The 14327-nt window shown below is 37.2% G+C and overlaps 1 long non-coding RNA gene across 8 annotated transcripts in view; it reads left to right on the top strand.

Moving 5' to 3' along the window:
• The window catches only part of LOC136265488 (uncharacterized), a 64786-nt gene that overhangs the window by 11342 nt on the left and 39117 nt on the right, over window positions 1–14327 (top strand). For 6 of the 8 annotated variants that reach the window (XR_010705553.1, XR_010705565.1, XR_010705581.1 and 3 more), the window contains exon 2: window positions 4165–4277. This is a non-coding gene — a long non-coding RNA (uncharacterized lncRNA). Of the gene's footprint in view, window positions 1–4164; window positions 4278–7522; window positions 7544–13136; window positions 13210–14327 lie in introns of those variants that run through there. The other 2 variants (XR_010705559.1, XR_010705556.1) reach the window with 2 other exon arrangements.

Raw genomic sequence — 14327 nt, 5'->3', positions numbered from 1 at the left:
TAGCCCCTATTGTTACACTACATTATGTGCTTGGGTGGCTAAGGCTTCAGGTACCATCTCTGTTGCATCTGTTGTTGTTTTTTATAAGCCAATTGCACCCATGCTGTGACTGTACTTTTAATAATATCTCTTCAAATTATTGGGGCATGTTAGGGCTGAACTTTACCAGTGCTACTACTATTGAGGCTATGTACAATTTCTGTGCTACCTGTTTGGTAGGATATTGGGTGGTCTCTATAGGACTATGGTTAATGTACAGTATATATCATTAATGTACTATAGTTGTCATTGAGGTTTTAAATGCCATGTTTCCAAACCTATCCACCCTATCCGCCAACTAACAGTGAGCCATCCATATGCTTTCAGAGACATACACTGCAGACCTGTGTGTTTGCTTGAATTTCTCAATATGTTGACTATCACAGAGCTCAGTATGCATACGCAGACACTAAATAAGTAATACATTGAACTTCAGTTGGTAAATAATATTATATACAGTACACTTACAGTACACCTACAGTACTTATGTATTAACTGTTGCACAAGAACCCATGACTGTGTCTATACTCATAAATTATGTTTTTACACTCCAAAACTGGCAAGTTTATATTATATGTCACGTTAATGTTTATTTGTCATTGTAGTGTACTGGACATAGAAAACTTAGTCCATAAGTAACCCACCCTGTTAGTTGTACTTGAATTGTTCAAAGTTGGATTTTTTGTTCACCTACATGTACGTGCAAACTATGTGCTTTTTTATATCGATCTACACATGGTTGTTGTGTGTTCATGGTTTACATACCAATAGCCTTCTCTGTAAGATTTTGACTCTGAATTTATCAAATTTCATTTTTAGAAAGCACTTTGTAATTAAATAGTTTCTATTTGGTTAGCTAAAACCCTTGCTTATTCCACTGTGTGCAGTGCCTGATTTTAAAAGATACCCTGCCACAATTGTATTTGGCAAATCCAAGAGTGTTGACACACGTAACTGTATTGTGGATATAGTATTATGCAAAATTATTATAATACAAAAATATTGCAATTCTAGCACTAAAACCAGCTATGTATGGAGCTGAAGACAAGAGTAATTACATACAGTTATTTCTGGCATTTTGGATTAAACTGACATTTACTTGGATAACTACTAAGACGTGTTTGTAAATTGTGCAATGTCTGGCTGTAATTTGAGGTGCTATATGACCATAGCTACAGTAGCTAAACATGATTCGCCTACCCTCAACTTACTGTTGTGGCGACAGGCATCTACATACCATATAGTATTACCGACTGTAACAGTGGTCTGAATTCCTTAAACTACTCATCTTATATTATCATGTTTACAATCAGTTTATTACCACTTCACTGTATATTGGGGTTTTCCTGGAATATTGAGAGTTCAATACCCAGCTGCACCCAAACACTGCTTTGGGCTGTTACTTGCAATGATCCAATCCACCCAGCTGTATTAATATATGTGTAATTGGTGAAGCAAATACCCTATTGTACATGTTTTGTATAGTGGATGAGGTGTGTGTGAAGCTTGGTATAACTTCCTGCTAGCATAGATAATGTATGCGTTCCTAATGGATTGGAAACGCCCATTAAATTATTGTCCTATCCTAGTTACGGTGCGCCAATACATTGGGAAATTTGTTGAGTGACTGTTTGGCTTTCTCTCGCTTGTTTGAAGGCCAGTTTGAAGGCGTGGACATTCCTTTTACATTGTTTATTGTGTTGCGTTGTGTACTGAACAAGAGCGCACTGACTGGGAGAAATATTGTTTGGGACAGGTGACAATGGCAGGTACGCACCAGCTAATAATTCAGCAGCAGTGCTATTAGCCAACTTCTCATCACCGCATTTACTCAACCAAAGAAATGTGTGATACATTGAAATAAATTTTATGCTACAGTACTGCTCAGCTTGAGCTAAACAATAGCACAAAGTAGTGCCTGTTTTTTGACGTTTTATCGAAGCAGTGGAAATATACAGCGAAGCAATGAATATCTAGCTAGCCTACTACACTGTACCTGCTACAAGTGGTGTAAACAGCAGCAAAGAAACAATGCTACACTTTCTGTTTCTTCAGGAAATTTGCACAACCGTTTCAAAACACCATATTTCACCTTTGAACCTGAATTTTCTTATGCTGTTGTTTACTACTCTCCAGTGGCCCTACCCAGTCCAGCCTCCAATTAGTGTAGGTGGCAAGTAACCCAGCTGTAAACAACAAACACTAATTTGCTGGTTACAAGAACAGCGAAATCTTCCACCTATTGAGGCCAGGATAGCCCATGACGGGTGTTTCCAATCCATGTGACATACATTATCTATGCTGCTAGTTACCTGAAGTATTTACGTGCACTATATAGACTTCTAGAACTTATGTGGTGTAGTGGTACCCTATAGTAGTAATGTAACAACTAACAGGATTGCTGAGGCTTTGCTTCGCTCTCTGCTTGTGCTCATGTAACTACCAATGTCAACTGTATCATGTCGCTACTTACATATATATAGTCAGTGATTCTAATAGAGGAATGGTGTGACTAGTATGTTATGAACATACACATACAGATGATTCTGTGATCCAGTGCATGTGTTATTATATGCAACATTTACATGTTGTTTACACCCATGTACATCTCCTACAGGCATGTAGATTAAGGTACATATGTAGGATAGTCGACCTCCCCAAGGTACAGATATGGCAACATGTAGAGTTTTCAAACAAACTATACAACACTTAGCAAAGAACGTATGTATGTTTTCCTATAGCTGTGATGTTATTCAATATCCAGACACCATTTTGCAAGCTGGACATATCTTGTTCACCCCCCTATGATATAGTCTGTAGTGGACCATCTGCAGAATACATACAAACTTTTTGTTGTTGCTAATAGTTTGCTTTTTTAGGCTTAGGCTTTCATCCCCATAGTGATAATCAAATCTTTTTTTTTATGTATAGTAGGGTTAGTGTGTCTGTTTGTCCTTGTGGCCACAGCTTGTATTATTGTTTTGAGACTGGCTAGATTTAATGTATAAAGGAAGAATCTAACTGTCTTTCAGATATACATAAAGAAATTTTTCGATACAGTGGAATGATACCTTAGGATCATGAGTGCCCTTGTTAGATATGTACATAGGTGTCCTGATTTCAGGGTCTAAATGTGTGTACCCTAATGCAAATAGGAGCATGGACAAGTGTCCTGATTATTAGGGTGTCCTGGTTATAGAGGTGTCCTCATTTAAGAGTAGGGTATAATCTAGTACAAATGGGACCATGGACAGGTGTCCTGATTATTAGGGTGTCCACATATCAGGGTGTCCTATTTTAGAGGTTCAATTTTTGTTGTTGCAGTTTGTACAAAAGATGGCATTGCCTTTTGCATAATTCTAGTTTACAACCAGCTATACCGTAAATTGGGTTATTTTCGATGGTAATAAATTTTCAAGGTTAGCTACATCCACGAAAATTTAACAAGCGAATATAAACAAACATTGAATTTTTTTCACAGCGAACAAACATGAGAGAGCAATACTTCTGTCTTTTATAATGGCTAGCTACTGCAAATCTTTCACTCTCATTTGTTGGTCTCTCATTTGTAGGTTTTTGTGTGCAGGTAAGATTTTTACCAACTGTAGCAGTACATAGTCGATGTTATACATGATATCCACGTACACAACAGTTGATTTCAAGCGTAGGCTTTGGACATACTGCTGTACGTGACCGATCATGTGATCAACTTGTTAGCATTTCATGGGCTTGCTCGCTGTAGGTGTTGTTCCTTGCTGTGCCTGTAAATAAAGAACGGTGAAATAGTGAACAGTCTATCAATCAGTAATACACAATTGTTATAATTTCAGCATGACGAAACTTTCATGTAAAAATATTTTCGTGGGTCCAGGCACCCATGAAAATTTATTTACATGAAATTTTAACTCGTGAATATTTTCATACACGAAAATAACCCGATTTACGGTAGATCTCACAAGTTGTTCAAAGTTAAGTTACAGGGTATGCACCCAGTTTTTCTGAAGAAAATTGTATTTGCATGTCTTGATCTGGATAAATACAGTAATTCCACTGACAAATTCTGTCATGCACATGCATATCACTATCTGACTTTTTGCTAATCCTTTACCAAATGAATCCATGTAGTTGCAGTCATCCAGAGAAGATACAGTTATTCACACCTGACTCCTTCGGTGATAATGTGAAGAGACAATTTAGCTGTCACCATCATACAGTGGCATTATGATCATTATGATGAGGTATAGTGTTTTAACAGTTTTATGTCAAGTACAGTATGTACAATACATGCGTATGTGTTTCTATGCTGGCACCTGTCTTAGAGCTAGGGGTAAACTGGTAGTTTCCTGGAAGGTGTTTGTATGCTTATTAACCCATATTCAGAGCTGGGGGTAAACATGTTACCAATAATATTACTTTATGGTGATGAATAAGCTGTAGTTATATCCCTGTTCAAGCCTGGGATAATAAATTTATTGGCGAATATTGTACTTGAGCATGTCAACATGAACATTAACATAGTACCTATACATGCTGACATTTTAAAATCAGAGGGCCAGCTGTGGGCATGCCTGGTCTTTAGAAGTAGCACAGCATCAACTTGGTCTTTAAAAATCAGATTGCTGTTGGTGTTCTATGCCAATAATGCAATACCAAATAACTAGTAAAATTAACACTATAAGCTGATGCCTATCACCTTAGCCTTTGCCGTTGTTGAAGCCCAACGGCTAAGCCCATAGCTGTAGCCATCATTGAAGGCATCGGACAGGATTTTTTTATTCTGTAGCAACTTATCAGAAACATTTTTGGCTGCTCTAAGCTTTTGAGCTTTAATTCTACCTAACCAATACTGCCAAAGCACCATGAATATATTGTGGGGCTGGTTTCTGTTTAATTTTTTTGTGAGAAAGTGCATGATCCCTAATACGCTACTACTGTGCTGTATGATAAAGCTAGTACAACTTTGATTTTGTAATTATAAGTATAATCATAAAGCTTAGGGGATTATGTGACAAAATGGTGTATTGGGGTTTACATACAAGGGTGTTGCTTCAAATGTCAACAGTGTGGAGGATGTTGCAGTTATTTAATGCAGCTGGTATTGTAGCCAAAAAAAAAAAACTTACTTTTCAGGTAGAAGCTAACTAGGTCCATCAAACTTTCTAATCTTCATATTGTTCTAAGCCATCCAGTGAAATCCAAAACAAAATGAAGATCATCATGGTTAATGTCAGCCTCATAATGCATTATGCAGATTTTTGGGTCATGTTGGATGTAGCTGCCAAAAATGAAGAATGCAACTCTGTAACAAGATGAACATCTTATGATAACACACCATCATCCATCAACTTCTTTGTACAATGCAATTGCTCTAATTTTTTCTTCTTACATCTGCAAGCATACTACGGAAACATCACAAGGACACATGGGGTCAAAAGTATCACTATTAATCATATTGGTCTGTAAATATAGTTGGGGAGTAGTGTCACTATGTTTTACTTAACAGTTGTTTCTATCTCATCATCCCTCATCTGAGGTTTATTCACACCAACATCATCTTGCATGCTTATCAACTCTCCCTTCATCTCACCCTTCACATTACAAATAACTTCAGCTCCTTCTTTGTATGTTTGATACAGTACATCAAAGTCACATCTTTACCATTCACCAGCCATTGCTTCTTCTAGTGGTACCTTTCAAAATAACCAATACTATTGTCACACTCTACACCTGGTACGTCTTCATTTGTCACTGAAAACCTCTTTAATGACATAAACGGCTGGCACAGAGCTCTCAACTTGTAGCCTTTGCCAGGAGTGAGATCAACAAAGTTCTGCCATCCATCCCGTGCAACCTGATGGGAGAGGACAAACACAGCATACATAAAATGTGCCCATAGGCTGATAATGTGTACAGTAGTTGTAGTTGTGCTCCTATGCCTTCTATCTATCCACCTGTTTATGTAGGCTTAGTTGCTATAATTTGTATCTGTACATACATTCTACCACCATCTGCTGTGCCACACACTAGAATTAGTTGAACACACTGACGTATCCATTGAATTCTGGTAGTGCACTTTTATCCTTACTATCTTTTAGTGTTCAGGCACATGTAGTAGCTTGTTTTCTGTTCTCATCTTGCAGTGTATCCATGGCATCATGTGATCATTTTATGACACATGGCCCAGCACAAAATGTAACTAAAATAACACTTGTAGGTGCCAGGCAGTCTGTTCTACATCTAACTCTGTTGTCCCCAGCCATGTCTTAATCCAGTGCTCTGATCCAGCACCATTTCCTCGTTTAAATAACAGGAATCACGTGAGAATGATCACGTGACACAAACCATGTACTACTACATAAATATCCAAACTTTTTGGTTCTGATACTAAACGTTTTTGTGGAAGTTATTAAGCTACATTGCTTGTAGGAGTGAGATTCAATACCTTGGGTGTGAGAGCGTGAGATTGCACCTCAAGTCATGAGAATCACACTGGAGGCGTGACAGTTGAGAGGTATGTTGGCAATGATCATGAGTAACTGACAAACAACAAATTTGCTTTTTCTGAGGATTAGAGATCTTCTCTTTGTATTTATATTAATCTTGTATGTCCTCACACTCTAGGATGTGGGGTAGTTCTTGAACTGTCATTCCAGTGCTCTCAACTATCAATTTCTCTTACAGGTCATGTCCTTGTTGGGAAAATGTGTCACGTGGTGGTACAGTTAAAGGGATTTGATGTGGTTGACTCGAGCTTAATGTATGCTGTACCTCCCATGCGTCTTTCATAATTTGGGAAGTTTATGGCGTTATACATTCCTCACTTCTTTACATGTTTCTGCAAACTGGTATTTGACAAAAAAAAACTCTGCATTCTTAGTCTACACTATTAGACTTACCCACAAATCTACATTGTTAGGATTTTTCAATGGATAAACAACCAGGTGGATATAATAAATTCCTGAAATGATTGTGGTATGCATGTGCAATTAACTGCATGTACACACACTGAAAAAAAAAACAAAAAAAAAACAGCAATGCCTGCTAAAAAAAATAGTTCCATCGCTCTTAAGTCTCTAATGAAAACCTACTGTATATATATATACCACCTTGTAAGCTGTTCTCGGAGAGTTGTAATGCCTTTACTTTGTTGCGTAGTCCAAAGGGCAATTATGAATCTGAGGACATTTGGTAAATCTTTTCATGTATGAAGTATTCTTATATGGCATGACCGTCATTAAAGATACTGTGCAGGTATGGTGTAAATGCATTAATAAATAGAGACCTTTGTAATAGACCCATGCACTTGATTATGCGTGGGTATGTCTTTTAATGCAGATGAATTGCATAGCAGTTCGAATCGGCCTAATGTATTTTGCGGACTGGACTCACGGACAGAGCTTGAAATTCTTAACATTAATCCAGACATTATCTATCTCTTGTAATGCTGGACACACCATTATCAAGCTACAACTGCTGATACTGCTCTTCCTTACAAGTCACTAAGGTCACACGTGCACTAATTTATTAGAAGTTTACAAAACATGTAATCTCGTGTGTATTTGTGCATACTAGTAGCGATAGAGGCTATTGTTGTACCACAGATATATTCCTTTGTTGCTCCAATATTTATGTAATTAGCAGTAATGTTTAGGCTTTAGCTAGTGATGAGCTGGTAGTTGGATAACTACATAGTCTCATGTCACCCGCCTACTCAATAGCAAATAGTGCAGGTGTGTATTCACTATAATTATGACTAGACCATGTAGGAATAGTCATGCCACCCTACAAAGCTATATAGCTCGACTACTGTCGTGCATTTTTTAATTCTAATAATTTAGTGCACACGCTACCTTTGTGACTTGTAAGGAAGAGCAGTACCAGCAGTTTTAAGCTCGATGATGGTATCTTCAGTATTACAAGAGATAGATAATTCCTGGATTGTTAAGAAGCTGTTTCCAGCTCAGTCCGTGAGTCCAATCCATGAAATACATCAAGCCATTTGAATGTTCTATTAGAGTAGTTGACTGACTGCTCTATTAGAGTATCTCAATCTCGTGTACTCTCAATACTGAATCAGATTTAGGTAGTATTTTATTACTGTGTAGTGGGAATTATTTGTGGAAGAAAATGCTGCAAGTTTAAATGCATTTTGCTAATATTTTCTTGCATATTTTTCCCATTATATTTATGTCTTTAGTAAAAAAAAACTTTTTGAAATGCACCCTGAAAAACTTTTAAATCTTCTTGCTCTTTTAGTGGGCCTATTACTGTAACCACTTGCACAGAATCTCCAACCTCTGTACTCAATCGCAATTTCATGCCCTAGTTCAGCATTCATACATATCATACAGTAAGTGGGAATAATTATACTGATGTTAATAGTAGTGTTCAAAACACATAATTATCATGTTGGCTATGAGCATGATTGTATTACCTCAAGGGGTTAAGTTTTTGCATCAAACTAAACTGCTACGCACGACGCTACATGGCCACACACAACTCCACATGATTTGAACAGAGATGCAAATGTCAGTAGGATTACTCAAGAGAAATGTGGTGAATAGCACATTTCGTGAAAACAATCATGAGTATCAAACTTATCTCTGTGGAACTGCCTTCACACATACGCAGTTATCCTGCAGCTTCAAAAATTTACAGATCAGTTTACTGCAACTATTTGCTAATTGGTCATTGCGTAAAATATTTAAATAAATGTATGGATTACCAAGCACACTAGGAAATTTGCCAAGAGATTTTACAAAGATCCTTGTTTTACCAACTTACACTATAGAACATGAGGCTTAGAGTGTATAATCACAACATTGAAACCCACAATCCAGTTTGTATGTACATTTTGTATACAATGAGTGTGTGCAGTGTCTGAGTGATGTCTAACTATTTTCATGACCTGCTAGCAGGCCTCTTAGATTTTTTTATTTTCCAGAGATCAAAGGACACCATGCATTTACTTTCCAATCACTATTAGGCAACTCAGGCTGTTATGTCTCTTCTAGTGCACCTGTTATGAAATGTGCTAGCTACCTCTTTGAGATATGAGGGCATGTAAAAAAATTGACATGAGGAATACAGTGAATTTTTGTGATCTTGCTGTTTTAATAGACATGCGCATGTCACAATTGAAAAGTACAAAAAAAAATTTGCTGAAGAATCATCACAGAACTATACACATTTATCAAAATCTGCTGTACATGAGTTTGCTGACCAAGACTTGTTGTTGTCTGTGTTGTTTGTTCAGGTATGTCTGTGTTTGCAGTATCTGTGATCCTGTAAATGCTTGCTAGTGCTTGGGCAGCATGTCTGGCCCCATTGGGTTTATTTGATTATTATAGGTACTTACCAAATGTTGTTGACTGCACCTAGGAGACTCCAGTAATCCTATTCAAATGAAACCACTATGTATTATGACATTGGAGTGTTATACTCAAAAATAATAACACTTGTGAAACTCTAAAGTATCCCTTGGTCACTAAACTGACCTGGACACCTCAAAGAACTTTTTGGTTGGTCCAAAAGTGTCTATAATATAAGTACATTAGCCATCTGGTAATTAGAATGTTTGGTTTAGATAAAGAAATTCAAGGTTGTGGTGTGCCACTCTACCTATGTTTAATGTTATTCATTACAGTAAAGTACTCTTTCCTCTAACATTTCTTTGAGAAATAAACTAGTTTATACTGTGCTATGTTTAATAACCAGGCATCTAGCAGCTTGTACTAATGTTGTATAGTAATTTACTTACTTACTAATTGCCGAACAATTTACTTTTACTTGTATAGTTATTGGCAGTAACAATGTTTTCTACTAAGAACATATAGAAAGTACTTTCTCAGCTTATTTATACGTGTCTGTCATGTTTTATTTCTTATTGTAGCTACACTTTAGTATAAAGCATATTGATCCCTGTACCCACTATTTAAGTAGTACCTCTGCCAAGACACTTAGGACTGAATGCCATACAGGCCTGTATGGCACATACAGACCTGTATGGCACATAAGAAAGCACTACACAATAAAGTCCAAGACACACACACACGCAAGAAAACATTTAACACAGTATTTTTTATGCCTCCATTCTCCTTACACTGTATAAACTTTTCATTTAGTTCAAAATTGTGTTCCCATGTAGTGTGGTATCAATCATACAAATAGAACTACAGTATGTGAGACTTGCTGAGTCAAACCTGACTAGTCTGCATTGCTAGGATAACAGCATCTTTTACTACTGTACAGTAGCTACATCATGCACTCCTATTTCTGCAGGATTTCATTTCCCGTCATCTCTCTGGCTGCTTTTCAGCCTCAGTTTGTATGATTGCCTCTGGCAATTGTGTAGATTTTACAGACATGACTGTTTACAGTTCCAACAGAGGTTCTGGTATATTGTAGGTTTACCCAACTCTTGTGAGACTTAAAAATCAAGTATGATGGCTTCTGATATACAGTATTCTGTGGCTTCTTGCCTTCCTGTTCTAGTTTTGTTTGTTTGTTTGTTTTGCTAATTAATACTATTGCCCGCCCACCATCCCACCCTTCATTCCTGTGTGAGTTGTTGTGTAGTTATACATGTAGTACAGTATAGTAATTTCTTTTCTAAAAGTGTAAGGCAAGCCTTTGTTTACAGTATGCCTAAATATTGTAGCTCTATTTGTGGTGTATGCTTTGTGTACACCACACTGGCCAATGGTGACTTTAACCATTATGCTCAACAAGGTAGCTGTGAATATATGCAGATACATAACTCATAAGTTTCCTTTGTGAAGTCCATTCCCTTTATATGAAAACCATTAAAAATACTGTAGTGATACTAACATAAGCACCCACTGGATCTTTACCTTTGCTTAAGTGTACCTGTTCTTTTGAGCTTATTGTAAGTATTAATCCATACCTTTTGTGAAGGATTGAAATGTCGTTTTGGTATATGTGTACGTATGCATACACCATAATAGTGTCAATCAGTCAGTCACAGGTGTGTGGTCCACAGTGCATTATGTACATACTTATCCCTAAATGTGTTTGTGACCATAAAGGTAATGTGTTTTCCTGTGATATACATAAGTGTAGAGTGCACACATGTTCTAGCTCATGATAAAAACATGTCAACAGAACACAAACAAGCAAGCTACAATATCAGATTTGTAGCCTTAGCATCCCTTACACTACACAGGAATAGTTCAGAGAGCTACTATCTTTGGGTATTACGTCGAGTTGGAGTGGTAATGTCTGGCCTTGGCAATGACAGTAGGCCTAAGTCAAATATGCTCAAAAGTTTGCCCTAAATGCTTTTGGGAATTTCCCAAAATTTCTTCCCCAGTATGCTTTAGTGTCATTCCCATTATTCTCTCATTATGCTAGTGCACATGCCACAAACTTAAAGAAAAGACTGCAGCTGGAGGGGAAACGAGTTATTCAAAACAGAAAATGTTCTCTCTGCTGAAACTGTACTAACAAAATCTTTTTTGCTGCAGTAGACCAGCATGGTAAACTGTTTTCATTGAGTTTTCACCATTCTGTACAGGAAATGTTCTCTGAAATACGGTATCTTTAGGTACAATGGTAATTCATCTTTGAAGATAAGAATGTTTGAAGCACATTAAGCATTGAAGTGTGTTAATAACATCTACTTGTGGTTGTATGATATAAATTATAGTTTCTGAGGAGAAAACAATCTAGCCGCTTTAAATGTAGCTAAGGAGTACTTAAGATTGGTTGAAAGCTGCTTTTCAAAGTAGTCTATTCCACTACCGCACACACCTTCTGGCATAGTCAAATAAGTTTTCTGACAATTCAACTTTAGTGACAGCCTTCTGATAACACCACGTACATTAGGAGTATCTGAAGTACGAATAGCAGACTTAATAGTTTCAACAATATCATAGTTGCTTATAATCAGTGGTCCATCACCTTCTAGAGAGTAGGTTGCAGTGACAGAAGGCTTTCCATAGTCTATAGCCAATTCAACTTCAAGGTAAACTTGTTTTCTGTGCATCTGTAAAAATGGCTAGTGGCCTTGATCCTATGTGTGATGACCCTAAGTTTTTACTGTTTAAAAATCCCTCTACATTTCCAAATTGAACAAGCAATTGGTCCATCAATTCCTACCTACTCCAATGTGTAGCACTGTAACTATCCACTGACCTGTCAGTTTATTCTTTCCTTTGTTTTAGGGCTATGAGAAAAAATGGTTGATCCATCCAGTCATAAAATGTGATAGATTTGGTGTTACAAAATGTTCATCAACATGATCAATGGTGTGAGAAAAACAATCAGTTAAGGGTAAACAATTTTAAGTGTTTTAACAGCTAACAAGCAGTTGATCAATGGCTACACTGTAGGTGACAGACACAACATGTAAGTTCTCTAGCCAACTCTTCACCACACAAACTTTTTGCAAGCACTTGCAGCCAAATTAACTTTTGTTCTATCTTTCAGTCATCTGTAGTGTACCGTACCACAATGGCTAGAGCTTCACAATCATTATGGCTAGAGCTTCACAATGGCTAGAGCTTCACAATGGCTAGAGCTTCACAATCATTATGGCTAGAGCTTCACAATGGCTAGAGCTTCACAATGGCTAGAGCTTCACAATGGCAAGAGCTTCACAATGGCTAGAGCTTCACCAAGTCGACTGGTACAATCAAAAATCAAAGAAATCTTTTTATTCTTGATTGTCTGCTGCAATTGTGTTTGTGAATAAAGGGAACCAATTCAAACAAATTTTTCAGTCAGTAAATCAATACCTATTCTCTTCTAGAATATTTATAAAGTACTCAATCTTATTAATGCTACTCCAGCTTTTAGAAATGCTCATACAACTTTGCCACAAAAAACTTGCTGCTTTTTGGCAAAGTTTCACCAACTAAATGAAATACCTCATTGTGTTTCTGCAATGCATTTGTAAAATCTTCTCTTGTTTTCCTTTACAGAAAGCTTTATCTTTTTCTCCTTGTGCTTTACACACTTGACATGATTATGCTGACACGCTGCTAAACAGTTACCTTCTTTGGATACTATTCCATGAGTTTTTCTACATTTTAATACTGGAAACTTTACACTTCTGGCAAGATCAGATTTTTGGGGAGCTCTCAATACTTAAAGGATTCCTTACAAGCATTGGGTTTTCTGTTGACAACGAAGTTGATAATACATCTTGTAAGCTCCAACTAGAATAAGGGAAACCTGTAGAAAAGCCACTTCCGTTAACTTTTTTTTTGTTAAGCTCTGAGTTTCAGTAAACACGTACTTATATCTGATCATTGTCATTGTCACTATCCTGGTTATCCTCACTTTCATCACTAGAACTCACTGACACTTCCGTGCCACCATGGTTATTGACATTACTTACAGTATTTGCAGTGGTTTCAGCTGACATGCGTTGCACCATCTTTAAACAAACAGACGATGTACATAAAATTACAATTCATTCTAGTATACTATTCTAGCATTACGTCTGCATAGTAATTATGCCTATTATGCTTTAAATTATGCCGGCATATTTGACGCAGGCCTAACTGACAGTAAACAGTGGTACAAGAGTGGATGGTCTTGTACAGTTCGCTAAACTTCTTTTGTATTGATATTAGTCAGTAAGGAGCAAGTACAGCCCTAAACTTTTGCTCCTAGGCTTTAGGTATCATCCTTTCTTTTAAAGCCTAGCTGGTTCCCTCCTTGCCACCTTTACCTCCACCCAGTATGAACACCTGTCATACTACCATACCTCAGATTTGTATCTAAAGTGGTACAGTAGGAAATCAACGGGCATGTATGTAGCTAGTAGTATTTACTTTAAAAGGTGATTAATCTTCAAATGTTTTTGTAACTACCTTGTTGTATATTGAAAGTTTATACACAGTTAGATAGCATACATAGTTTTCACACTCGGTCGAGCGAGTCAATTGCAAGCGATCGAAAATTTGCTAATTAAAAGGGTGTGGCACTCGTTTTGCTTACGAGTATTTATCCCCTATCTCGCATGGTTGATACTCGCGAGCAAAACAAGTGCCACGCCCCTTTAATTAGTGACTTGTCAGTTGCTCGCAATCGACTCACTCAAGCAAGTGTGACATTGCATTTGAGCGGTACCGTACTGATTACCAATTCTAGCCAATTTATCAGCTGTTACCGATCACTGATCCGATTATCAGTACTACTCTAGTTACAATTACTTGATTCTTTAAAGCCATCTATCTCAAGCCTTCTGTTGTGGAGTTTTCCAGTCACATTTGTCCTTGCTTCCCAGTCTCATTTGCCAAGTTCCCTTCCACCCATAT

The sequence above is a fragment of the Dysidea avara genome, chromosome 1 (assembly GCF_963678975.1).
Source record: "Dysidea avara chromosome 1, odDysAvar1.4, whole genome shotgun sequence".
Classification (NCBI taxonomy): domain Eukaryota; kingdom Metazoa; phylum Porifera; class Demospongiae; order Dictyoceratida; family Dysideidae; genus Dysidea; species Dysidea avara.
This window is presented reverse-complemented; position numbering and strand designations above follow the sequence as displayed.